Source organism: Sciurus vulgaris, assembly GCF_902686455.1.
Source record: "Sciurus vulgaris genome assembly, chromosome: 10".
Classification (NCBI taxonomy): domain Eukaryota; kingdom Metazoa; phylum Chordata; class Mammalia; order Rodentia; family Sciuridae; genus Sciurus; species Sciurus vulgaris.
The window spans coordinates 120,597,872-120,625,564 of NC_136470.1; the positions used below are offsets into that span (position 1 = coordinate 120,597,872).

Here is a 27,693-nt window from a genome sequence, read left to right on the forward strand (position 1 = left end):
CCAGAGTACTCCAGCCAGAGACAAGGGTGGGTTTGGTATACTTGAAGAACAGTTAAGAAGCCCAGAGTAGCTGGAGCTGAGTTATTGAGAAGCAGGGAGATACAGAAGTGGCTGGTGAGTCAGGGAAACGGTGTGGAGAGATATACCAGAGACATTTCAGCTCAAGTCAATTCGACAGGGATTTACTGATCTCTGGCTATGTGTCATGGCTGGGGGCGATTAGAAGATGAGTGAATCATGGTCTCTGTCCTCCTGCAGCTTTCAACACAGAGTTTATAACATAGACTAAGAAAATATAGTATGATAAATGCTACATCTTAATAAGAAGCAAAGGGGTAGCCATGTATTGAGTTTCTCAGAATCAGATTCTGACCTAAGCAAGCATTCAGGTGTAAGTGATTTGTAAAGCAGGTGCTCCCAGGAGGAATCATAAGAGCCAACTAAGGGAAATGGATTCAGCCTGGAAGTGTGGGGAACTTTCTAGAATAGATAAACAACAGAATTTGTCATACTCTGAAGGAAAGGAGCGGGGATTTGCACACGCATACCTGTTACTCATTGGCTATGGCTGCCCCCATGGCAGTGTACTGTCAGGTAGTTTTGGTTTTCCATCCAGGTGAAGTGGGTCCAAGGTCAAAAGTCAAAGCTTTGAAGATTAAAGCCAAGGGAACAGAGGCTGGGGAATGGGTGCACAGAGTTGGCAAAAGGGACCTGAGGAGACCTTGGTGGACTACCAACAGTGCCACTCCTGGGGTAACAGAGCTTCTTGGCTTGGATGGAAGCTCCCGCTAGGTGAAAATGATGACTCTTTCTTTGGTTCTGTGTCCTCCTGCATCTAGTCTGGTGTTGTACTCACCATAGAGAATTCCGGAGGTGTTTCTGAGCGAGAATGTATGCATGTACAAAAGCCATCCTAGGCCTGGGAATTATTCTTAAGAATTTTTAGGAATACTTTGGTAGAAGCTCCAAGTCCTTATATTACATCTTTGTAGAAGATCCTAAGTTCTTCTGCGTAGGATGCCAAGTTGGTTGGAATAAAGTTCTGAATTCCAGAAGTCATGGAAATGGCGCATAAACATGCATGTGAGCAAGTGAGAAGTTATATATTTGAGGGGCAAGCATGGCATGTTTGATTAAAACTGATAAAGAAAATTATCAGTTAAAATATCCTAAGTTTTCAAGAAAACAACTAGGTATGTTAGTGGCTAGTTGTTTTTATGACTTTCTGGACTGAGAGGAACGTTTTGTCATGGAGAACTTCCATAAATGTGGATAAGAGTTGGTACTGGTGAGTGGCACTAGGGTGAGCTATATAAATCAGAGTTATCAGGCACCAGAAATGACAGGGAGGTTCCCCTGGTGCCAGTTCTGACTGGTTGAACTGGGATGCCAATAATACTGGGTTGAGGAGTTTGAGGCTACATCCACTTTCTGAGAACACTGATAATAGCTAACATTTATTTAACACTGCTATCACACTTTGTTTGTAACTCATTCACAACTGGAAGAGTCAAGTAATTTTATTGCTGTTATTTCCATTTTAGAGATAGGAAAACTGTGCAAACCACTTATCTGATATCTTCCAAAGGCCAAACAGTCCAGTTTTGCACAGATGGTAAGAGGAGAAGCTGGGAGTTTAACCCAGATCATGTTACCCTAGATTCTACTCATAATCACTGTGGTAGGTTTCAATACCATGGTTGACTAATTCTGTCATATGTCCAGGAAGAGGGAGGAATGACATGCATTTGCCATCCTTGAATTCTGGTGTTTGCTCCACCTTTAAATCACTTTTCTCCCTTCTCCTCCCATATCCAGTCAACTTAAACTAGTTTTCCTTCCCCAGGGTTCTATGCTTTTGGGCTTTTACCTGGGCTATTTCCTTGTCCTATGACATCCTTCCCTTTACCCTTTTCTGGTGTCTTAGTCCATTGGGGCTGCTATGACAAAGTATCATAGACTGGATAGTTTATAAACAACAGAAATTAATTTCTCACAAGTCTTGATGCTGGGGGTCAGGGTGCTATCATGGTTGGGTTCTTGGGGAGGGCCTCCTTTGGGTTGCAGACTGTCTACTTCTTGTCCCATCATGTGGCAGAGATCAGAGAGTAGAAGAAAACTTCTGGTGACTTTAATAAGGGCACCAGTCTCATTCACCCTTATAACCTCATCTAATCCTAATTATCTCCCAAATATTCTACCTTCTAATTCCAGCACACTGGAAAAGGGGTGGAGGTTCAACATATGCATTTTGGGGGATACAAACATTTAGTCCATAACAGCTGGATAACTTTTCAAGTTCTTGAGAATTCAGGTATCACTTCTTACAGAAAGCCTGCCCTGATTTCATAAATGAGAACTGGTGCTCTTTTTACATGCTTCTTGATAGTGGTGTGTCCCCTACTAGAACATACAACTTTCTATTTTGGATTGTTATGGCTTACTTCTCTTAAAATGAATAAAAAGACAGGGCTCATGTAGTGTCTATGTATTTAATGAATGAGATCTGACTCCTCCCCTCTATTCCAAATGACCTGTGTTGTTTTCTAAAAGTGACCTGCTTTCCAGGTGCAAATCTGTAATTGTAAAACAAAGTGTTAAATCACATGAAATTTCAACTCATTTATTTTCCTATATCAATTTGGAACTTTTAAACATGTTATTCAGTGAGAATTTTTCCCACTTATACTGTATTTTCTATTACATGCATACAATAGGGTGTATCTTTTTATAAACCATAAGCCATTTTCTTTCATGGCTAAGTTTGCTAAGCATGAAATCTCCAGCTAACAAATCAACTTTGTGGGAGGGGGCTTCAACTGAATTTATAATGTTTTATATTCCAGGTTGGGGTGTATGTCATACCTGTTTATATTCCAGGCATAGAGGTGTATGTCATAATATTTATTTACATGCTTTTAAAAGCTAAAACATTTTATGAAAATATCAAAAAGAGTAGTATATTCTTTTAATTTTCTATATGGACCATAGAAAAATCTCCATATTTCTATAAAGGATATAAAGAAAAACCAACTTTTCTACAAAAATGTCTTGTGGTAGGTTAAAGCTAAATGAAAAAAAAGTCTCAGTTATTAAAACATAGGACATAGATATAAAATGTTATCCTGGCTGGATTTACATGACAGATGGAGACTAGAATCTTGGGTAATCTGTGGGTCTTCATGAATGAAATCAATTAAGTTTAGAGAAGCTATTTATTGTTAGAGAGATAAAAATGTAATTAGTGATTATAAAGCAGTCTTTGGGGGTTCTAACTACAATGGAGAGATGGTGGATTTCTGGGAGTTGGCAAATGGTGGGGTTGGCTTATATCTTATCTCTTTCTTTTCTTTTCAAATATGCCTAAATCTCTTGCTGAGCAATTTCTGGGATAGGAAACCTTCTTTGAGCTCATATCACATACTAACGTATCCATTCCCTGAAAGAGAGTAGTCAGGTTATGTATATAAAGAAACCAAATGAATGACAGCCTGAATGTTCTTTTTTCCAAATTTACATCTTCACTCAAGAATCTCTTTGCTTCCTGTTGCTTCTCTCTGCAATGATGATACCCATGAGGAGGGAAAAAAAAATGCTTTTTTTCTACTTAAAAATTTACATTACTCATGCTAGTTAAGTATCAGTAAAAATTGTCCTCATTTTCTCCAAAAGATAAAGCTACAGGTTTAAAAGGTGAGAAAATTCCTCCCCCATTTGGTTGCTGTGAAATATATTTTTAAAAGTGTCAGAGGAGGGAAGCTAGTTTGCAGGCTCACACATAGGGCTTCTGTATTTCTGGCATTGCAAATAAAATCACTTTTGAGCAAGATGACTGTTGTTGGTATAGTGTTTGGAGGGGACCTCAGTACTTCAGTTAAGAACTAGGTCAGACCCCACTACAGCATATATCTCTCCATAGAAAAACAGTGCAGAAACTGTGTTCCAAGATCCAGTTATTCACCCTATTTGACAAAATAACAGAATTTGGTAAAACTCTTGTAGAGCATTGAGAATCTCTTGGAATCCTTTAAAATAGACTCATTCCTTTATTTAGCTAGCATGACAAGCTAAACTAATAGCAAAGCTGTTTTACTTGAGGGTTGCTTGTATGGAGATGTTCTATATCAGGAGGTACAACTAGGACTCACCTTAACCAGTACTGGATTCAGGATTTTTATGTAAAGGAAACTAGAGGATTGGACCCTGGGAATCTGCATTTTAACAAGATGATCTTTTGCCCTCCTTGGGAAAAGCCTCAAAGAATAACTCTTAATAATGCCCAAACAGAAATTGGTTTCAGTTAAGAAGGGTGTTTAAAAAGCGAAGCAATATTTTTTTTCTGGAATATTTTGTAAGTCCACTAAAATTAAACCTAATTGTGGACTTAGCTTTTCAATGTGTTCCACTGAATAGTCCTTGGAGTATTTTTTACCTATAAATTATTTCTGACCTTTAAAAAATATATTTTCAAAATTATGTGGAAACGCTGCTGTTTACAGCATGTTTATGTCATTAATGATTTGTGTTGTGGATTTGATTTTTTTTTCTTGTTAAAGAATGAATCAATCAATCTAGCAGCTTATCCAAGTGTTGTCAACCAATGCTGATATCAGCATTGTGGAACTTGTTAAACTTAGAGCCGTCCTTCTTCATCTCACTCCTCCTCTCAATCAGAATTCCTAAGCACAGGACCCCTAATTTATTACCTTAAATACCACTCAGTCAGGCTTGAGAACAACTGTGGTTCAATGATAGTGAAAGAATCTTTCTTTGAGGCTTTCACATCTATTTTTCTAGCTTAAGCATTCCTTTATTCATGCAGTGACTAGAACCACTGTTATGCTAGATTCAATGTGCTCTCTGAAACTCCAAATTTGGTGCCATCTCTGATAGGGACAATGTGAACCATGTCTGAGATTACTAAGTGGGTTTCACTTCTGGATGAGAAGCCAGAAATACCAGACACTTACAAGAGTGAAATTTTCTCTAAGTGGTAGTTTGATCACCCTGATGAACAGTGAGCTGTAACTGCTTGAAGCAGTGTTATACTCCCTGACCTGATGAGCTGGTGGAAGAAGGTATTGGAGAATTTAGCACTTAAGACTCTTGAACCATGCTGAGACATTGTTAGGTAATAAGAGCTTGGTTACGCTGAACAACAAATGGATCTAGCTGGTCAGTCTGAAAACACTGAGGTCAAGTTTAGGTCAGGTTTGAGAGATGGTCAGAGGCACTGGACTTCCTGACTTGGAATTAGGGACAGAAGAGTATCTGCAAAATTTTTAAGATCCTCAGTAGGCTACCTTACAACCCCTCTGGTTTATGCCTGAATTATCCAAGGTGCCATTTAGCTCCCTCCATGTTTTTCCTGTACTCATCTTTGAGCTTGTCTGTGTAATTCTACGACAGATTGATTGTTCCCAGAAAACAGGGACCACTTATATTGACTTCTCTGATCTCTGGCCCAGTCTCTTACAGCACCAGACACATATTCCTGATCATTTACCAGAAGCGCAGATCTAGCGTCCCTTAGACGAGCATTCTGTCTCCGCTTGTAGTTTCCACACTCCAATCATTAAGTTGGCAAAGCTGCTAATCCGCAGCCTGTGGGTGGGTAATGTGGAAATTAAACACACCTTCCTTCAGTCATGACCAAACTATAGATGTCATCAGCACATCCTATGTTTTTGTCAATCACTGGAATACCTTCCATCACTGGAAGAAGGACAAAAAAGGTCATGAAACTTTCAAATAACACGTGCATGGGCTATAACCATCATTTGCTGACATATGATCCTAAAATTGTAATCTTCGGACCAGGAGCAGTGTCATCACCACCTGGGGACTTGTTAAAAATGCAGAATCTCGAGTCCTCACCGCAGACTTTTTGGATCAGAATCCACATTTTATCAAGATTCTTAGGGTGATTCTTATTTAAATTAGAATTTGAGAAATCAACTGATCTAGTAATTGATCAAGGGAGCACCACTCAGCCCCAGAAAACAGAGACTCAGCCCTTTGTGCCAGCCTCGCACCGGCTCAGCTCGGTAGCAACCGAACCCCTAGGGACATCGGAGCGGGCGCTGCCGAGGGCAATTTGGTGATTGGCTGACTTGGACACGTGACCGGCGCTGGGCCTTCAATGCGACCGGATTGGCTCTCACGGACGCTGACGGACAGGGCCGGGGCGGGCCAGAGCCCGGACCGAGGGGAGCGCGCGGGGGCCAGAGGGGCGAAGGCGCGAGAGCGCGAGTGCGCGTGCGCGAGCGGCGGGGCTTTCTCCGGAGCCGTCGGAGGGAGCCGGAGCGCTTCTCCCGAGGTAAGCGGAACCACCGGCCAGTCCCCGAGTCTCTCCCATGCCGGATCCTGCAAGCCAGGTGGGCAGAGCCGGGCGGGGCGGGGGTGGTCTGGGGTCCGCCTGCCCCAGGAGCCCGGCTTTGGGGAGGATGCGGTCCCAGCTCAGCCGCTCTCCTCGTTGCCTCGGTTTCCCTTTTCCTACCCTTTGATGCACCTCCCCACCCTCCCTACTGCGCTGCGGCTTCTGCCCGAGGGGGTTGCCCACCTGGCAGCCTCGCCTTCGCCTTTGTTTCCCGCCCGGAGGGATGCTGGCATCGGCCCCCTCCCCAGGTAAAGGGTGCGGGTGGTGGGGCGGGGGCGTCACGGGCGCTGGACCCGGGCTAGACAGAAGGTGGCTTTCATGCAGTGGGACCTGTCACATGGGAGAACGTAGAAAAAAATGTACTGTCACTTTGGCCGAGCCCCTGGGACTCGAACTAATCCGGAGGCTGCGAGCGAAGCTGAATTCCTAGCGCAGCTGTGCGAAGAAGAGGCGCCTGTCGTGGCGCGGGTGGGGGCATCGTGGGTGCACGGAACCCGGGTGCTTGCTGCTCCGAGAAGGCTGTCCGTTGGACCTGGAACGCCAGCTCTCACCCTGGAGTTTCAACGAAATCGATCGCTTTGAGCCTGCTGAAGAAATCTAGAGATTCGTGAAGAGACTTAAAAGAAAAGGAAAGAAAGAAAGAAAGAAAAAATAAATTAAGAGCAGTTGGGCACTGATGAAGCAGGTCTCCATGAGGTTACAAGAAAGAATTTCAGATACCGCGTAACTGATGGCTGGTAAACGGTGAGGAGGAAATGCCTGCAGTGAACTGCAGACCAGACCATCACACTGAGGTTCTTCTTTAAGCATATAAGTAGGGGGTGTGTGAGAGGGGGTAATTTTCTGTAAATTTCTAGGGCTGCCCAAGTGACTACTTATTTTCAGCATGTTAATGGGCTGTAGGGAGAAGGAAGGCAAGGTCTAAATTGAACATACTCAGACCTCCTTAATTCTTTGAAAAGTATATGTTTAAAAAGGACCAATTGGCTGCCAAAAGTGTTGTGGTGGGGGAGGGAGGAGATCTCCCTTAAATCATACTTTAAATGTGGGAGGGTGTGTCCAGGAGCTTAGGAGCTGGTTGAACTCTGAGGGTTTCCCCTACGTTTCCTCCATCTCCCCAGACCTGCAAGGGCATATGGTGTATCTTACAGTGAAACAAAGTCCCTTCCATGTTCCCCTAGTTAACAATTTGGTTGGATATATCTGGCAACTACCCATAAGAAATGGTTCAACTCACTGTCATCGTATTCTGAAGTTTCAGTGTGATTCAGTCAGGTCTTACTCTGCCTTGAGATGAACAAGAATCTTTACCTGACTCGTCAGAGACATCCTGACACCACTTCAAAACCCTTTTGGTACTCTATTCCCCCTACAAAGTCGTATTTCTTTAGGAAATAATCTGATATTCAGACATCTAAGACATACCCCATACTTGTGAAATGTCTACCCTTGCTGAAAAATCAATTTACTAAATCAAGTTAAATAGTCTTTTTTTGAGGAAGTGACACTTAAATTTGTTAGGGATTTCAACTTCAGGTTTATCAAGTATAGCAAGTCAACTTTTGGTGGTTTTCCTGAGAGGAATGAATGTAAAAGAACAGAATTTGCTGTGAAGCTCACTGGTACTGTCACGAATGACCCTTGTAAAATAAAATATAGCTTGTTACCTTATAGATTGGAACACAAAGCAGATTAATGGAAATATTTTAGAACTTTGTGAGTTTTTTTTTTTTTTTTTAAGCTGTTATGCAGCGGAGAAGAGAATTTTAAGGGTGAACTATGTGGCATAGTTTAAGAAAGGCATGCACTTTTATTTTTGGAGAAAAATGTCATTTGTGGATAAACTATACAAAGGGCATACAATGTTTGTTTAACCAGTGGCAGGGGTTCGAAAAGATTGAGAAACACTGATGTTAGGTTATTCCAGGGCCAACAGGAATATTGGCAGGTTTAGTTCAACTTGAGGGAAGCAATATGCCTCAGCCACCTATAGAAACTGGTTTTATTCTCTGATTCAACAAAGGCTCACTAATATTACTTTCAAGGCAACAACAAAATCATTTCCTGTCTGCATTTTCTGTCCCCTGGGTCAGAGACAGGGAGGATGTAGAGCGAATGAGAGATTAAAGTCCAACCTGCATGCCTAAGCACGAGTGTCCTTTGAGGAGGATCTGTGTCACATTGTGTAAATATAAGAGCCTTCATGTTGAGAAGCTCCGAGCACCGTCCTTGGGGTGCAGGCCGTGAGATAAAGCTGGAAAAAGCGGCCACAGGTGTGGGCACTGAGTGAGATCATCTGATAGGGAGGCACTGGGGGAAGGAGAGGCTGGGAATGTTGAATTCAGTGAGGCGCTGCCGCTGGTCTTTGGAGCCTTGAGAGGGCATTTCCAGACTGCTGCCTCTGTATTGGTCATCCTGGCTGGGCTTCATATGGCTTTCCAGAGGACCTGTGGTTCACATGACAGGGGCTCCTGTGGAGGTTATGTGTCTCACTTAGGCTATAAGCATCAGTTATTCTTGCAGTGTGCTCTGGAAAAGAAAGCCTCACAAAGACCAATCTCCACTGCCGTTCTTTTGGTCCCTGGTTCCTGTTAAGCATAAGCTTCCAGAAAACAAGTTGTACCCTCCCTACCAGTAGATGGCGCTGCTGCCTCTGGGAATTCCTGGAGAAGCTGGGCTACGGAGTTGTGGAACCAGCATTGTGAATGGAGCCCCTAGTCTGGATTTTGAAAGGCTATTGCCAGCTCTCAAAGAGAATCTCAAAGAAAATAGTTTGTGTCTGTCTGCTGGGGGATTGAACCAGGGTACTCTACCATTTAGCTACATGCCTAGTTTTTATTTTTTATTTTGAGATAAACTCTTAACTAAATTGCTGAGGCTAGCCTTCAACTTGTGATCCTCTTGCCTCAGCCTTCCCAGTTGCTGAGATTACATGTGTGCGCCACCATGCCTGGATCAAAGAAAATAGTTCTGAAAGCCATAAGCTGTTTAAATGTGGTAAGGGTAAGGTGCATTGTGGGAAGTGTAAAATGGTTGTGATTACTTTTCATCTGTTTCTGAGGGCAGAAGGCAGAGGGTAAATGGGCAATTAAGCATCATAGCATAAGTTTAAAAGCACTCTGCATATATGATGTTGGTTAATGAAACATGCTTAGATCATGATTTGATCAAAATTTCTAACAATTTCATTTTTTGTAATTATTTACATGTAATCTCCGCAATGGGTGGAACTATGGAAATATTCATATGATATTTAAATTTGATCAGTAAGCCAATAATTACATGTTCTGAGGATCATAGTGAAAGTATTAGTAAAAAATGATGCTGAGTAATTACTATACTCTAGGACTGTTCACAGAAGGTAGGTCAAAGTTATTTTAAGTTAGTTTCTTCTAAAACTTGAAAATCCCTAACAAGTATTTTTAGATTTTTTTCTTAGCTAATGGTGATCTTCCAAGATGGTATTAATCACCCAAAACTTGAACTTTGATAGTGAGGGTTCACGTATCTATCCTACCCCCCATTTTGAAATAATTATGCTTGTTCTTTGACTGGTAGGGACTCTTATTTGAGATGGATTTTTTAGACATGATATTTGAAGGAGGTGAGTGTTTTTCAGAGCATGGAGAGGTCATAGTGCAGACCAAGGACCTTGGCTCTGACCCTGCCTGAGGTACACCTCATTGCCTGTGGGTGCCCTTACCCCAGTCACCTGCTACCTCGTGCAGTCCCCGTCTCATGCTTCTCAGCTTATTTGAGTTTTATTTCTGTCTCTCTTCAAGTGAACTGATGAGCTGGTTTTTAATAGCGATGCCAAATCCTAAAATTCCGCTGGTGCTAGACAGAAGTAGTCATGATAGTCCATTAACGTTGCCTCATTATGTGACCACAAATAAATCTCTGCCTCTGTGATCCTCATTTTCCTCACCTGTTTACTAAGTTTGGTGAGTTGGTGCTTCGTAAAGTTCTGGTTAGGTGATTCTTAGAAGGCACATCTGAAGCCTCTGGAAATTTCTTATGTAGGAGCTACGTTCATACTGTGAATCTAGGGCAAAAAGAAATCTTGCTAATGTTTCTTCCCAGAGAAATGGTGGTGCAGGGTCAGAGACCTGACAGGTCAGAGTTGGAAAAAGCATTGGAGATGGTCTAACTTAACATTCTCGGTTTTTTAGACAGGGAGTTTCAACTCAGAAATGAGTGAATTGGCCTCAGAGCTAGTTTGTAGCAAAGAACTGGTTGGGGGACTAGAACCCAAGCTCAGGACTCACTAGTCTTCCCTTCTCCAATGTCACCTTCCTTCACCTGCCATCAGGACACAGAAAATGCTGTGTCCGCAGGACTGGGTCAAGAAAGTCCTCTGAGGAATTTCTTGATACAGAATTTTAAAGCTCCCCATGAATAGCTTTGGTTTAGGCAGAAATCAAAGGTCAGGCTTTTGTTTGCAACTCCTTTTCTTCCTTTAACTGCCCCTGAGCATGATAGTTTACTGTGCATCAATGAGTTTTAAAAACTTTTCTGCACACTCTTTCCTGTAAGAAAAAACTTTCGTCATTCTAGAATAGTCATCCCCCAATCAAGTATTCTTAAATTGGGTCCATGGTCTCCCCAGTCTGTGTGGATAGGAGAGCATTTTACATATAATTCACTTCATTTGTTGTTTTCTATGCGCTTTATCTTTTCTACATTCTAACACATTCTTAGAAGGGAGTCCTTGGGCTTCAACAGTCTAGCAAAAGGGTCTACAACACAAAAATAAGGTAAGAATTGCCAACATGGAAGAACTTTCAGTTGCAGAACAAGGACACTATGGTGGAATAGTGTTGGGGGTGGAGTCTAGGAATTAAATGCATGGAAGTTTTTAGGAACGTTTTACCTTCATTAAAATGTTGGAAATGGCTCACCATAAGAAGATGCTAAGAATAGCATTTTACCCATTCGAAGTTAATAATGGATATGCAAGTATTGATTTCCATTTTCATTTGTCATTCCTTGCTTAACAGGTACTCTCCTAATTTCCCCCCAAACACTTTCAAGTTCACTTGCTTTATTGGCGATGATGTGCATACTAAGGGGCTCCCGTCTCCTACGATCTGATCTTATTTCCGTGTATTCAGTGCCTCTCTGGTTTATGACTTGGAATTTTGTCTCCTGTCTTTCCCTCGTGAGGTACTATTCTCATGTTCTTTTATAAGCTCCTAGGACACACCAAGATCTTAAAGATGCAAAATCATTTACATGGCAAGGATTAAACAAAAATTCTTCTCATTCCTTTATTTGTACCCAAGGTGTAACCTGGAGATCAGTGCTTCTCTTTAGCCAATTATGTTATTTCCCTTTACTGTTTGCAGTCCCAAATCCTCTCTTTATTATTTGCAACCCCTAATTCTTTCCTTTTCTAATTGTCCCCAACTAGCACTGACTCAGAGTTTGCATAAGTTGGAAGTAAAAAAACAATGTTTTTGCCAGAAGGAACAAAAAAGTTATTTGTGTTCCACCCCCATTTTAGACACATGAGGAATAATTTTGGTGGAGAATCATTGCATTGCAGAGGACGTGTTCTTGAAAATCTCTTGTCCTGTGATACCTTGCTGCACTTGGACCTGTGGTTGTCCTTGCAGGTGAATGCCACCTTCTGGGATGTAGGCCAGAGTAATATTTGTTCTTGCTTTAGCAGGAGAATTAAACATTACCTGTTCTTCTTTAGGAGGTTATTGATTAAGTTCATGTAATAAAGAGAAAAGACCAATTTCTGCATTCAAGTCCTGGCACACTTCTATGTTACTGTGAAATTGGGGCAGGAGTCAACCCTGACTTCTCTGAGGTTCCTTGTCTGACAAAAAGGAAGGAGAACAGTGACCACTTAAATTTTTTCCTGTTCCAAAATTTTATGACTCTATGAAATTCTAGGGCTGAAAGCATTTTTAAAATGCTGGCTAGCTGGGAACTCATTTACAATCTATTTAAGCGAGTGTCAGTGCAAGAATTCTGTATATCTGCAAGTCAATTTGTGTACAGAATTTACAAAAATATTCTCTAATCCTGTATCTCTTTTGTACTCAAAGTATGGTCAGAGGACAGCAGTGTTGACATCAGCTGGGAACTTACTAGAAATGCAGCAGAGCAGGCCTGACCCATGACCTACAAATCAGAATCTACATTTTATCAAGGTGTAGATGGTGTGCACGCACATGAAAGTCTGAGAAGAGCTGCTTTATCTCATTTTGGGTCTTCCCTTGACCCTGTGAGGGAGGCAGGGTGTTTTACAGACGAGGAAATGGAGACCTAGAGTTGTTGAGTAACTAAAGGTGATGTGCTGATGTCTCACCCAGAACTCCCTGTTCTAACCCTAACGCTGTCTTCTTGGCTGGGCCAGAGTCAGCCTTGTATGGTAAAGTTGGCTAGTTGCTAAACCCACAGGGTTAGGTGTGGCTGTGTGATTGAGTTTAAACCAGCCAACAGGATTCACGTGCAAGTGGCAAAAGTGCTGTGAATACTTTAAGCAAGAAGAGGAAACCACACACATATGCAAAAAGAACGCCCTGCGAGTTCTGTTTCCCATTCCTAACTGGCTGGAAGGGAGAGGACCCCTTAGAAATCATGTTTTAGGGATGAAGGACCTGCTCCAACCTGTGTGCCTTGACCTCTGCATCAGGGCCACCCAGTATGCATACAGGAACCAAAAATGAACTTTTATTGAGCTCGAACCATTAATAGAGGTTTGGGTCTGTATGTTAAGTAAGCACTTAGCCTACTTAACAAACTCACTTGAACAGTGACTTGGAGATTGAAGTTGTGGGTCCTTGTGTTAGCATTGGGCAGTGAAATGCATGGCAAGGTCACAAGTCTTCTATATGTGTGTGTGTGTGTGTATATATTGTTGTAGATGGACACGATACCTTTATTATTTATTTTTGTGGTGCTGAGAATCGAACCCAGGGCCTCACACCTGCGAGTGCTCTACCACTGAGCCCCAACCCCAGCCCCAACAAGTTTTTAAATGACTTTAGGGTCTTCTTTAAACTACTTCCAAGTATATGAGAAAGCAAAGGATGGTAGTTAATTGTAGAAAATAAACAGAAGCAAAGGAACTAATAGGAAAATAGGTCAAAAGAAAAGGATTAATGGGATTAACTCAACTAACTCTTGACAGGCTCCTCTGAGGTTGACATGAAGCTAGGAATTATGACTGTAAGTGTCCATCTGCCTGAAAAAGAAGAGTCCTATAGTCGCATAGGTGCAGCAAGGTAACTTCTGACCAGCTGTTGACCACGGTGCCCACATTAACATGGGATTGACTTGTAGATGAAGCCCCCTAAATAGGATGGCTACCATGACAGTTTCAGAGAGGACCAACTAAGGTCAAAAACTCCACCGCCTAACGTGAAGGAGGAGTTGAACACCTTGATTCGCAAAGAGTACAGAAGGTGGTCCCAGTTCTCCTGGTAAATGCCAAACAGTAATAAACTTGGAGACAGCATGTCTCCTTTGTCATTCTCTGCCCAGAAATGGCCCGCTCTCTCTTGAGAGTGCTCTCTGTTTGAGCCTCACTTTGCTTTTACTTTACTTTCACGTCACCCTTCACTTATAATAAAGTGCTCTTGCATGGCTTTTGGTGTGTGACTTTAAATTTTCTTTCATTGGAACCCAAGAACCAAGGCTTGGAGTTTCTGCTCCCTGCTCTCCTGTGACACTTGGACTAATGCAGTCACGCATTTTTTACTTGGCAGTTGGTGATCCACTGGTTGTGGTGCAACATGCAGAAGTGAGCGAGCAGCGAACAGCAGAGCCGATGGGTCGTGAGGATGTAAGCGTGTTTGAAGGCTTCCACACCCTCTACTCCAGGGTAAGACAGAGGCTCTCCCTGCCATTGGTTTCTGGCTTTGCCAAGTCATAGGGGCTCTTGTCTCACCAGCCTCTTGGAGTCCATGAAATGGGATGACCTGCCTATGATTTGACTCATAGACACCGTGCAAATCAGCAATTATAAAGAGAAAATTGTGTTCAAGGTGATGCTATGGAGTCTGTGCATGGAAATATCTCAGCACAGGAATTTGCAGTGAGTTCATATGGGATGTGATTTCTATGGGAAGGGTTGTTGGACCTTCTTGTGGAGCACTGTAGAGGAGGGAATGGGACCTAGTAGCCTTTTACTTGAAGCTACATTATATTGTTAGCTCTGCTTTCTCATATTTCTCTTGCCCACTATTCCCTTTCTCCATGGATCACTCTGCTTAACTTTTCCTTTGCTGATCTTGGTTTTTTATCCCCACCTCTCCTCCCTCCTCCCACTGAGGAAATAGCTTCCTGGTTTGGAGCACATTAGCGCTAGCAAAACACATGGTTCTGTCTGTTCTGCTTCATTTCATCCAGTGTCACTGGAAGCCACATGCCCATTCATTCTTCATCTGCTTATAGCCCCTGGTGCATGTGGGCACATCATAACCCAAGCTGACTTGGAGTGTTTGTTTACACTGAAGATTTTTAAGAACATCAGAAGCCTCCACTGTTGGCTGTGCCCTTCTCAGAGCTCAGGTGGAAGTCCAGGAAGGTAGGCTGAAAAAGACATCACTTTCTCACGGAGCTCTCTGACGTCTAGAGCTTAAAGTCAAACCAAACTTGAAAAGAAAATTGTGATTAATATTAATCTGAGCCAACCTAAGGATGATTAAGAAAGAGGGAATGGAAGTTACAAAAAAGAAGTATCAGCTGAAAAACCGGGTAGAGAGTTGTTTTAAGCAGCTGGGTTCAATACTGCCGAGCCCTTGCTAGATAATGTTCCATTACCCAGGCTCAAACAGAGGGCACCCAGAAAGGCTGATGTACTTAGGTGCCTCATGTGGCTCGGTAATGAGTACAATTTACTGAACAAAATAGACAATTAAGGGCTGTAGATCTCTGGAGATTCCCATAAACGTACATCATTACTGCTCCGAAGCGATGTGCGTGATTGGAGATAAGCAAAACAGGGAGGGAGAGGCAGCTGCTAAGCATGCCAGCCACACAGGAGTCCAGGTGAGTAGACAGATGCAGATGGCAGCAGAGGCCTGGAGGCTGCTAACGAGAGGAACTGGCCTTTGCTAGGTTTTCTCATGAGGAAGGAGCCAGGCTTTGCTAGCTTCCCTCCTTGGCTCACGTATATCCTCTGTTTTCAAAGAGAGAGCACTTGACTGGCATGTTTCTGTGGAAATGCTGGACAAGGATCAAATCATAGAGGAAGCCTTATTAAACCACTGATTAGGGGCCGAAGAAAGTCATGCTGGAGATGCTGGGGCTTTCCAGCCTCGGTAGGGTGGGCATTTTGAATCAGGCAGTTCTTTCAGGGGCTGCCCTAAGCATTATAGGAGCTTAAGCAGTGTCTTTTGCCGCTAACCACTAAATGCTGGTGGCTTGCCCAACAATTATGACTCTCTAAAATGTCTCCAAACATTGCAGAATGTTTCCTGGGGAGCCAAATTGTCCTGATTGAGAACCACAGCTGAAGCAATACAGTGATTAGTCTTGCTCTGAGTTTCTCTGGGACTGTGTTCTAAACATTTAACTTCCTTTTGCTTCCATTTCCCTATCTGTACATAGACAGGCCTTAATGCCACAACAGCCTGAGGAGGGAATACACATAGGACCGTGTGACTACTTGGGGGCTTTGTAAATGCTTAACACTAACTGGCCCCCCAGATTTTCAGGACCCAGAAATCACTCCTAAACCTTGTGATGGTAGTAACAGGAGCAGTAAGTTTGAAGAGGGCTAGGTTAGCAGTTGGGGAAACGATGAGCAGTGCTGGATTCTAAATCTACTTGCAGGTGTCGCCTTCTAGTTTATTGCAGCAGTATTTTCTGGATGAAGGCTTCCCTTTGCAAAGAAAGAAAAGAAAGGGTGGGTGAGGCAGAAAGGTGTTCAGAAGAGCAGTCAAGGAAATTGCATTTGACAGTCAGGTGATTTCTTAGTGTTAAAGTGACTCATGTATAATTAGACTGAAGGACAGAAAGACATAACCTCCAAAAGAAAGAGATTTTCCCAAATGACCGTTGTCCCAGACCAATTTTTGCAAGTAATGTAATAAAGAACAGAGACCAGAGAAATTTGCTTTTATTCTAGAATCTTTATATTTCTATTCCTTCTTTTATTTGGGAATATGGAAAAGGGCTATTGGCTTCAGTATCTGACCTTGGATGGATTAATAAAATGTTTTAGTTCAGCATGTGTTCTTTTGATATGTTTCCAGTGCTATGTGTCAAATGGTGAAGGAAGTTAAAACTTTGGCTTAGACCCCGAATAGTTCACATTATTTTAATAGAGAGCTTCAGTTCACCTCTAAGATAGGGTCAGTACAGGGATTAGATGTAAACTGTCCTGGCATGTTTGAGTTCCCCCTTGCTAAGTTTCTGGTTCCTGTGATTATTAGACTTGTTCACAAAACTTATACCAACTGCCCTCTATTCTGGATCTCATATGTGGTGAAGCCATTGTAGGCAGTCTTGTTTGTTTGCCTTCTGCCACACACTTATTATCCTATATGTGAAGGATTCTGTGTGTGTAGAGGCACTTCTCTGTGGAAAACAGGTGACAAGTGAAAGAAGCTTTTTTTTAGTAGAAGTAGGCTGATATTTGATGTTGAAAGGTTTTTTTTTAAGTCCTACTCAAATTGTGGTCCCTGGACCAGTAACCTGAGAGTTACCTGGGTACCTGTTAGACATGTACAGACCTACCAAATCAGAATCTCTAGAAGTGGTGTGTGTAATGTGTTTTACCAGGACACCCAGGGATTTCTGATGGATGCTAAAATTTGAGAAGCACTGCTCTACCTGGTAGTTTCCAATGTAGTGACATCCTACAAATTGTGTGTGTGTGTATGTGTGTGTATGTGTGTGTTTGTGTTTGTGTGTGTGTGTGTTTGTGGTGGTGAAGGAACTAGTAAAGTATTTTTCCAGGTGGTCAGAATGTATGTAAGATTTTCTTGTGATCATGTATTGGGTATTGGGACATTTTTCCAAACCATGGTGTCAGCCCTTTCCTGTATTGTACAGTATAGTAGCTACTAGCCACGTGGCTATTTTTATTAAAATTGATGAAAGTTAAAATTCAGTTCTTCATTTTCACCAACCACATTTTAAGGGCTCTGCAGCCACATATGGTTAGTGGCTACCATTTTGGCCAGTGCAGATATAGAGCATGTCCATCATCAGAGAAAGTTCTGTTGACTAGCACTGCTTCAGTCTGTAAAGATCCCTATTTGCTGGAAACCGACATTTGTGGTGATAGAGCGCTCTTGTTGTACCAAGACCTCAACTCAATTAAAACAATTCTTTCAAAACCAAACTCTCCTTCTGGCGGAGGCTTTTGGTCTGTGAGTGTATCACGGTGAACTTTTTACCTTGTTACAGTTTCCATCCGCTAACAAAAGTGCCCTGGGTCTGTGTGTCTGTCTGTCTGACATATTCGCGTACACTGACTCTAAAATATTTGCTCTTTAATCCAAGGCTGCTGAGCTGTCTCTTTCCATTTGGTCTCTCCATGTCCTGACCCTCCGTGATGAGGCTTGTTTGTACGGAATGTCTCTTTTGATACTGCCTAGAGCTTTACAAAGAGTCTGGAAGAGGTGACAAGAAAATTTTCACCTCTCCCTCTTCTAAGCCCCAACTTGGCTCAAAAAAGTGTTTCATAAGAGAGTATTAATTCACAAGCTCAACCTCTGAGGAGTTATCCCCTGAAGAATTAGTCACTAAAGCAGATTTTCCAACAGACATATTACAGCACAGATTTACTAATTAAGCCCTTTAGCAACACGGAAGAATTTTCAGTTGATAGTATCTACTAACATTACCAGTATTGCTCAGAAACTGTCCTTATTAGAACAATTGGAAAGATATGGAAATAAAGACACTTTTTAACATACGTCATTCAAAGCAAACTAAGTCCAAAACTGTTTGGCATGGCTTAGGGAAGGAAGAGGAGTTTGTGTGCCATTGTTGGAGATGAAGGGAAGGAATGGGGTGGGTGCTGGCATTGATTCTTGGACAGCCTTGATTCAACTGATACTTCTGATGGGTTATGTTTTCTTATTTTTCCCCTCTCCCCCTGCTTTCTTTTTCTTGAGACAGGTTCTCTCTATGTTGCCTAGGCAATCCTCCTGCCTGGGCTTCCTGAGTAGCTGGGACTACAGGTAGCTGGGACTACAGGCACATACTGCTGCATCTGGCTCCCTTTATTTTAAAAAGACTTCATATATTTTTCTTTTGGTCCAGTTTTAGGTTTAAGCAAAATAAAGGGACAGGTACAAGGATTTCCTAAGTACTCTGCTTCTACATGTGTATAGTCTCCCTGTTATAAGCATCCCTGTGAGGATGGCACATTCTTACAACTGATAAGTCTATGTTGGCATGTCGCCATCATCCAAAGACCGTAGTGTACACTATAGTTCCCTCTTGGGGTGTATATTATTTGGGTGTGGGTCAATGTATAATGACATATATCCACTATTATAATATCATTTTATTTTATATTTTAATTTTTAAGTTTTTTGGAACTGGGGATTGAACCTAGGGGCACTTCACCGCTGAACCACATCCCCAGCCCTTTTTATTTTCATTTTTTTATTTTGAGACAGGATCTCACTAGGTTGCTTAGGGCCTCACTAAGTTGCTGAGGCTGATGATCCTTCTGCTTCAGCCTCCTGAACTTCGGGGATTACAGGTGTGCACCACTGTGCCTTAAAAATCCTCTGTGTCTATTCATCTCTCCCTTCCCCACTTCATCCCACCAACCTCCTGGAAACTCTTGATCTTTATTATCTTCAGACTTTAGCTTTTCCCAGAACGTAATGTAGTTGGAACTATATAGTATGTAGCCTTTTCAGATTGACTTCTTTCTCTTAGTAATATGCATTTAAATTTCCTCCATGTCTTTTCATGGTTTGGTAGCTTTTTAGTACCAAAAACATTCCATCATCTGGATGTACACAGTTTACTTTTCTGTTCACCTACTGAAGGATATCTTGGTTGCTCTCAAGTTTTGACAGTTATGAATAAAGCTGTTCTAAATATCCGTGTAGGTTTTTGTGGACATAAGTTTTTACCTCCTTTGGGTAAATTCCAAGGAGCATGATTGGGGGATCATATGGTAAGAGTATTTTTGTTTTGTAAGAAACTGCCAAAATCTTTTCTAAAATGGCTGTACCATTCTTCATTCCCACCAGCAGTGAATGAATTTCTGTTGCTCCAGCATTTGGTATTGTCACTGTTATGGATATTGGCCATTCTAATAGGTCTGTAGTGGTATTTTATTATTGTTTAAATTTTCATTTTCCTGATAACATGATATGGAGCATCTTTTCATATGCATATTAGCCTTCAGGGTGTCTGAAGGCTAAGTTGTGTATTAAGATTTTGGGCTCATTTTAAAATATCATGTGTTACATTTCTTATTGTTGAGTTTTAAGAGCTTTTTATATATATTGTATATTATATATCGTTTATCAGATATGTCTTTTGCAAATATTTTCTTGCAGTTTGTGGGCTGTCTTCTCATTCTCTTAATATTGTCTTTCAGAGAGCAAAATTTTTAATTTTAATGAAGTCCAGATTATCAATTCTTTCTCTTATGGATTGTGCCTTTGGTGTTGTGTCTCAAAAAGTCATTGCCTTACCCAAGGCCATTTAGATTTTCTCCTCTTTTCCATAGGTAGTTTCATGTTTTGCATTTAAGTCTGTGATTCATTTTCAGTTGTAGGGTATAAGGTCTGTATCTAATTTTTTTCTTTTTGCATATGGATGTGGGGTTGTTCTGTCACCGTTTGTTGAAAAAGACTTTGGCTCCCTTGTATTGACTTTACTCCTTTATCAAAGATTAACTGTTCATGTTTACATGGGCCTACTTCTGGGCTCTTTATTCTGTTTTATTGATCTATATGTCTGTTCTTTCACCAATACCATACTCTATTGATTATTGTAACATTACAATAAGTCTTGAAATCATGTAGTCTCAGTCTGTAAGTTTATTTTTCTTCAACATTATATTGGCTATTCCAGTTCTTTTGCTTCTCCATGTAAATATTAGAATCAGTTTGTTGATAGCCATAAAATGACTTACTGGAAATTTTTTTTTTTTTTGCGTTGCTGGGGATTTGAACCCAGGGCCTTGCGCTTGTGAGGCAAACACTCTACCAACTGAGCTATCTCCCCAGCCCTTACTGGGATTTTTACTGAAATTGCATTGGCTCTATAGATCAAGTTATTAAGAACTGACATATCATTAAGTCTTCTAGTCCACAAACATGGGATATCTCTCTATTGATTTAGTTTTTCTTCTATTTTTTTCTTTTAAGTTGTGCAGTTTTCCTCATACACTTGTATGCACTGTAAGACATATACCTACATATTTGATAATTTGGGGGTACTAACATAAATTATACTGTGTTTATTTTAACACATGGAGAATGAATAATATGCTTTTGAGTGAGGAATAGTCATAGAAGAAGTCAGGGGAGAAATCAAAAAGTTCTTAGAAACAAATGAAAACAAGGATGCAACATATCAAATTCCCAGGACACTATGAAGGCAGTTCTAAGAAGAAAGTTGAAAGCATTGAATTCCTACATTAAAAAAAAAAAAACAAAAACAGATCACAATTAAATAATCTAATGTTCCATCTCAAGCCCTAAAAAAGTAAAAACTAGTTCCAAAACCAGTAGAAGAGAAGAAATAATTAAGACCAGAGCCTAAACTAATGAAATAGAGAACTAAAAAATTCAAAGGATCAATGTAACAAAGTGAAGGTCTTTTGAAAATATAAGCAAGATTGATAAACCCTTACTCAAATTAACCAAAAGAAGAGAAGACCCAAATCAATGAAAGTAGAGATGAGAAAGGAGATATCACCATAAACACTTCTGAAATCCAGAGGATCATCAGGAACTTCTGGGAAATTTATATTCCAGTAACTCAGAAATTCTGGAAGATGTTGACAGATTTCTAGAAACATATGACCTACCCAAATTGAACCAAGAGGATATAAAAAATATAAACCAACCAATATCAAACAATGAGATTAAAGCAGTAATTAAAAGTCTTTTAACAAAGAAAAGCCTAAGACAGATGGTTTCTCAGCTGAGTTCTTCCAGACCTTTAAAGAAGAACTAGTATAAGCTGCCTCACATTAGTCAATGAAATAGGGAGGGAACACTCTGAATTCATTCTATGAAGCCAGCAACACACTGATACCAAAACCAGATAAAGCACATCAAGGTAAGAAAATTATAGACTGATATCCCTCATGAACATAGATGCAAAAATCCTTAATAAAGTATTAGAAATCTGCATTCAAAAACACATTATGAGAAGAGAAGACACCATGATCAAGTAGGTTTTCTTCCAGGGCTGCAATTGGTTCAACATATACAAATCAGCAGCTGTAATTCATCACATAAACAGAATTAAGCAAAAAAACACAGAATCATCTCAATAGATGCAGAAAAAGCCTTTGACAAAATGCAGCATCCATTTGTGTGGAAAACACTGAAGAAACTAGAAAGAGAAGAAACTTACTTCATCATAAAGGCCATATATATATAAAACTAACTGAAAGCCACCATCATAATGGGGAAAACAAACCTTTTCCTCTAAAATAAGGGACAGGACAAGGATGTCCACTCTTAGCACTTTTATTCAATGTAGTTCTTGGAACACTAGCCAGAGCAATTAGGCAAGAGAAGGATATTAAAGGGATACAAATAGTAAAAGTTGAAGTTATTACCTGTTTGCTGATAACATGATTTGTTCTGATTTGGATATGAGGTGTCCCCACAAAGCTCCTGTATCAATGTAGGAATATTCAGAGGTAAAATGATCAGATTATAAGAGCTATAATCTAATCAGTCCATCTGGTTTGAATGAACTACTAGGTGGTAACTGTGAACAGGTAGGACATTACTGGAAGAAGAGAGTCACTGGGGCACACGTTGGAAGGGTTCATCTTCCAACGTATGCCCCCTAACCCCATATCCTTCCCCTTTCTATTTCCTGACCACCATGAGGTCAGCAGATGTCCTCTGCTTTTTCTACCCTTCCACCATGATGTTCTGCCTCTTCTTGGGCCCAGAGTGATGGAGTTGGCTGACCCTGGATTGCACTTCTGAAACCTTGAGCCCAAAATAAACTTTTCCTCCTCTAAGCTGGTATCACTGTGCATTTTCATCACAGAGATGTAAACCTGACTAACACATGATCCTAGAATTAGAAGACTCAGCAAATTCTACCAGAAGGCTTCTAGAGCTGATAAACAAATTGAGCAAAGGCACAAGATACAGATCAACATACAAAATCAATAGCTTTTAAAAATATTTTAGTAATGACTCTACTAAGAAAGAAATCAGAAAAACAATTCCATTTACAATAACCTCAAAAAATTTTTTAAAAAGACTTGGGAATAAATAGAATCAGAGGTGAAAGATCTTTACAGTGAAAATTGTAGAACACTGAAGAAATAGAAGACCGCAGAAGATGGAAAGACCTCCCATGTTCTTGGATAGGCAAAATTAATATTGTCAAAATGGCCATACTACCAAAAGCAATCTGTAGATCAGTGTGATCCCCATCAAATTACCAATGACATTCTTCATAGAACTAGAAAAAATAGCCCTAAAATTTGTATGGAAGAATTAAAGACCCAGGATAGCCAAAGCAATACACTGTATTTTTAATTTCAAATTTTCTTGTTTATTACAGGTATATAAGAAAGTGATTGACTTTTGTATATAACCTTGTATCCTGCAACCTTGCTATAATCACTTATTTACTTTCAGGAGCGTTTTTGTTGTTGTTATTTAATCTTGTTTTTATCAGTTCTTTCAGATTTTCTCCCTAGGCAGTGTTGCCATTTGTGAACAAAGCTAGTTTTATTTCCTCCCAATCTGTATACCTTTTCTTTTCTTTTCTTTTCTTTTCTTGTCTTACTACTTTAGTTAGCATTTCCAATACAGTGTTGAAAATAAGCAGTGTTGGAGACATCCTTACCTTCATCTTGATCTTAGTGGGAGAGCTTCTAGTTTCTTACCATTAAATGATGTTAACTGTAGGCTTTTTGTATGCCCTGTTCTCTTCAGTGTACCTTCTTACCCACTTTTGTCTGCCCTGAATGTTGCAGGGGTGTGCTGTTAGCATCTTGGTGGGCTAATTTATTGCTGTGTTGATGTTTCCTTTCCAGAATAGGGTGTTTAGCATACCCGATCTCTAAATGCTCATGTTACTCTAATCAAATAATTGTGTCAGCCAAGATGTCCCTCCACATTTCCAAATACTTATGCTTAAGAAAAAAACTGCCTAGAGAGATGGGTTTGCTGTGTGTGTGTGTGTGTGTGTGTTGTGTGTGCGTGTGTGTTGTGTGCGCGTGTGTGTGTGTGTGTGCGTGCATGCACATGTGCATTTGGGGAAGAATAGCAGTTAGGATTGAATGAAAGGCTGTGGGCCTCTTAAGATAAAAACAGTCTGGCCAGTACTCCTGGAGACAAGACCCACCTCAGAAGCAGGAACATTGCTCCTGATCTGTTGTAGCTCCGGGGTGTATCTGCACTACTCATGGTTAGTTGGTCCACATTTTACTACTTTACCATCAACATGGGTCAGCATTCCCATTTTGGCTTCTGCTCTTAGATTCTTCTGTTCCTGCGCCTCCTTTCTGTTCCCATAGCCAACTGATAATCTATGAAGGGACCTACTCCAAAAGAAAAAAGGAGCATGCTACTGGTCAAAACCCTCATGCCAGGAAATCTTAGGGATGCTCATGCTCTCTCCTGGTCTGAGCAGCTGTGATCCAGGACTGCTTGCTTCAGTAAGGAGTGTGGTCCTGGCAGTTTCTCTAGAAGGGATCAGTGGATAGAACATGATAGATGGTTAGAAGGTGATTCACCTGTCTAATTTATATCCCTGGGTTCTTAACTCCTAGAATTAATACAAGCAGTGTTTGTGGGTTATGAGTGTCATAAAGAATTGGAAGATTATCTGTAAAGCCTACATATTTAGTAGTAAATGTGAAAAAGCATGAATCCATTCTTACCTTTGACATGTCTGGTTATATCCCAGTGCAAAATGGTAGGGAAATTGCTGGGGTAGATGATTAGGAAATAGGGAGTTGTCTTTTCCAGGCAGATATTTTATTTTTTTGCATCTGTCAAATTTGATTCTCACAGCCACACATGTATCCCACAGGAATAATGGCTAGGTGACTGTCTAAATGTTGAAAGACGTTTTGACATCTTTGACAAGTGTTATTCAACAGCTGGTTTGGAAAAGGAAAATAACTTGATACTACTTTAAAAATAAATTGCATATAAATGTTGATATTTGGGGGATTACTGCCTTATTAAAATGGACTTATAATTCTTTTACAGTATGTTGGGCTCACTCCCCACCACCCCCGACTGTGGAGCATTAGCTTCATTTGCACCAATGACTGAGTGACTTTACAAGGGAATGCATTCTGCTATTGCAGAAGGCTCTGTCTTTATTTATGATTCGGTGTCAGGATAAGAATGATGGTTCCAGCTCCATTTGGACTCACACAGCTGTAAGTGTTATGATCCAGTGCAGCACAAACAGCCCATCATTTCATTGAATTCATTTAGGTCGCTAACACTTCTTAAGTAACTGGATCATGGTGGCACCACATATAGAGAATCAGTATTTCCTTAAAGGGACACAGCTTTTGTTCAAAGAGAGTCCAAAGAAAGGGAGTTCAGCAGGGCTTCTTCAACTCCTGGTTGAGGGAAGAATCGAGTTTGTTATTGAAGGGTGATGGGGATCAACTGTCTCCCCCAGCTGCTGACTGCCAAAGTGAAAAGAGCAGAGATGAGTCATTTGCTCCAGTTTCTCTTCTGACTCTGTAAAGGTCCCTACCCCCTCTATGGAATTTTTAAAAATGTAAAGGGAAAATCTAGAATTGTTTCTAATTAATTTTAACATATATCTGTGTTCTTCTGAACAGGAAGACTTATATATAGATAGCCACATATTGCCAGAAGATTAAAATCTTCCTTTTAAATTTTAAGGAAGCACTAATCACACAGTATAAACCAAAGAAAAAGCAACTCATATTTGTGCATGTGCAATTTATTTTTGCAAAAATAAAACAAAATTATGTTAGTTCTCACTGAATCAGGAATTTATTTGTAGCCCCTTGATGAGAATTCTGCAGCAACAGTAAAGACATCTGCTCTCCCCAGAGTGTAAAGAGATTCTGAAAGATATCTGAGTGCCTGGCATCCTAAATCTTTGAATCGAATCCTGTCGCAGGCAACTCCCTATTAGGTTACCAGGGGACAAGTGTGCTCTGAGGGAGACAAAGACTTTGGGTGCAAGTGCTTGAGGGCTGACATTGAAACCCCTCCTGCTGAGCTGCCCTATCCTTCTTGTGAACCACAGGAAGGGGCCACCTTTCCCTCCCAAGCCCTCTGAATCTCAGCTTTTGCCTTCCAAAGAAGTTAAGCTGTGGCTGCAATAATGTCCTCAAAGGGGATCCACTCCTATTAATACACACTTTAGCACCCACTGGGCAGGGACGAAGGCAGACAGGAGCATGCTTCCCCTGTTCAGCAAGAGCTGTCCCCTTTCCATTGAAAAGAACTTATTGAATTGCTTCTGAAATACTTAGTTATTGGCATTACTGCAATATTTGCCAAGCATTAAATGATAGGATGCTATTTAGAAGCCCTCAACTTAGAAAACAATGTTTTCACTTGGAGAAATGCAACTCCCATGTTAGCATGGTCCCACTGGATTTTAACTTTCCGTTCCTTCTGGAGTTCCTCCATATGTCCCTTCATCTTTTCCTTCCTTCTCTGAACCTTATTATCTTATTTATGTCCTCAGTTCTCTTTGCCTCTTTTCCTGGGTCTCATTTTCAGAGTTCTGTGGCTCCCAGTGGTTGCAGAACAGGTGTGTCCCTAGTGGGCATGAAGACTGTCCTCGGGCAAACTCCAGCTTTTTATGCACAAACTTTTCTTTTTAAAAAAATTTTTTTAGATGTCAATAGACCTGTATTTTATTCTCGTATTTTTATGGGCTGCTGAGATTCGAACCCAGTGCCTCCCACACACTAAGCAAGTGCTCTATCAGTAAGCCACAACCCCCACTCCACAGACTTATCCTTTACCCAATCCTTGGTCCATTCAGTCCTCCCTGCATACAGTGTCCTTTTTTTATGTTTTTGGTGACCACGTGTAACACAGATAGGTGTGGACATAGTAGCCAAACAGATCTGCATTTCCGTTTGGTCTTTATCCATTATCCATAATGCCTCTGAGCCCCAATTTTCTTATTTTTAAAAAAGGAATTGCAGTGCCCACCTTCTGGGATGCTTATAAGATGGTACTTGGGGTCTCTCCTGCCCAGGTCCTCTTTTCTACCTGTCTGGCCCAGCACTCTTCACGGGTGCTTGCTGACGAGCCTTTCAGAGCCGGTCTTCATCACAGCTCTGAGTAGGCATCCCTACCTGCTGCCTCCCCACCTTCTCTAGCCTCAGCTTCCTTTGATAGGACCCCACCCCGAGCCCTCTCGGGAAGCTCCTACAGATACATTCTCTTACCTGTGTTTGTGAGGATTATGTTCACGGATTCTCATGGTGTCCTGGTGTGTCTACTCACATCAGCATTTCACAGCTACGTTATACAACCTTGAGCACGGATTCATTTTCTCAGTTGTCTCCTTTTGTGGAAGGTTAGATTTATCATGAAGATCAAGTGCTATGGTCATAGCTATTATCATAAGATAATACCACTTTAAAATGAATTTTTCCAAGGTTCAAACAACAAGCTTTTTATTCTACACATCATTTAATAAAATGCAACGTGATGTGAACAGGGTTGCCTGGGTAAGCCCTTTGGAGTTTATTTAAGCTTCACATTGATTCTCAATTATAACATGTTTAGCATGAATGAACCTGCCAGCGTCCTCAGACAGAGGAGATGCTCTCCTGGTGACTCTGCCCTTCTGTCACTGTCCAGCTGAAAGCATATTGGTGTTTCTTTTGTTCTCCACTTAAAACCTCTGGCTCAAATGATGTGTGACACCTGTGAGATGTAAAAATTTTGTTTTCTCACAACCTACTTCTTATCCCTTCTCTTTCTTCCTCCTCCTTTTTCCTCTATTTTCCATATTATCTTCCTCATTCAATTAAGGCTTTTAGATTTTTCTCTACTCAAAATAAGAATAACCTAAGTGCTTATGAAGTTTTTCTAGTTCGATCCTTAGTTTTTAGTTAATAATGTGGGCTGGTAATTTCATATACACGTGTGGTTCTCATTGGATGTCTCTCTTTGCTTGTGAGTTTA

At 41.0% G+C, this 27,693-nt stretch overlaps 1 protein-coding gene across 8 annotated transcripts in view; it reads left to right on the forward strand.

Annotated features, from left to right (window-relative positions):
* Positions 1-6,208: 6,208 nt before the first annotated feature.
* Positions 6,209-27,693, forward strand: part of TMEM108 (transmembrane protein 108) — a 327,142-nt gene continuing 305,657 nt past the window's right edge. For 7 of the 8 annotated variants that reach the window (XM_079101299.1, XM_079101302.1, XM_079101297.1 and 4 more), the window contains exons 1-2: positions 6,209-6,319; positions 14,107-14,222. The gene's annotated coding sequence lies outside the window, so the exon portion shown is untranslated. Of the gene's footprint in view, positions 6,320-6,339; positions 7,124-9,289; positions 9,377-14,106; positions 14,223-27,693 lie in introns of those variants that run through there. The other variant, XM_079101300.1, reaches the window with a different exon arrangement.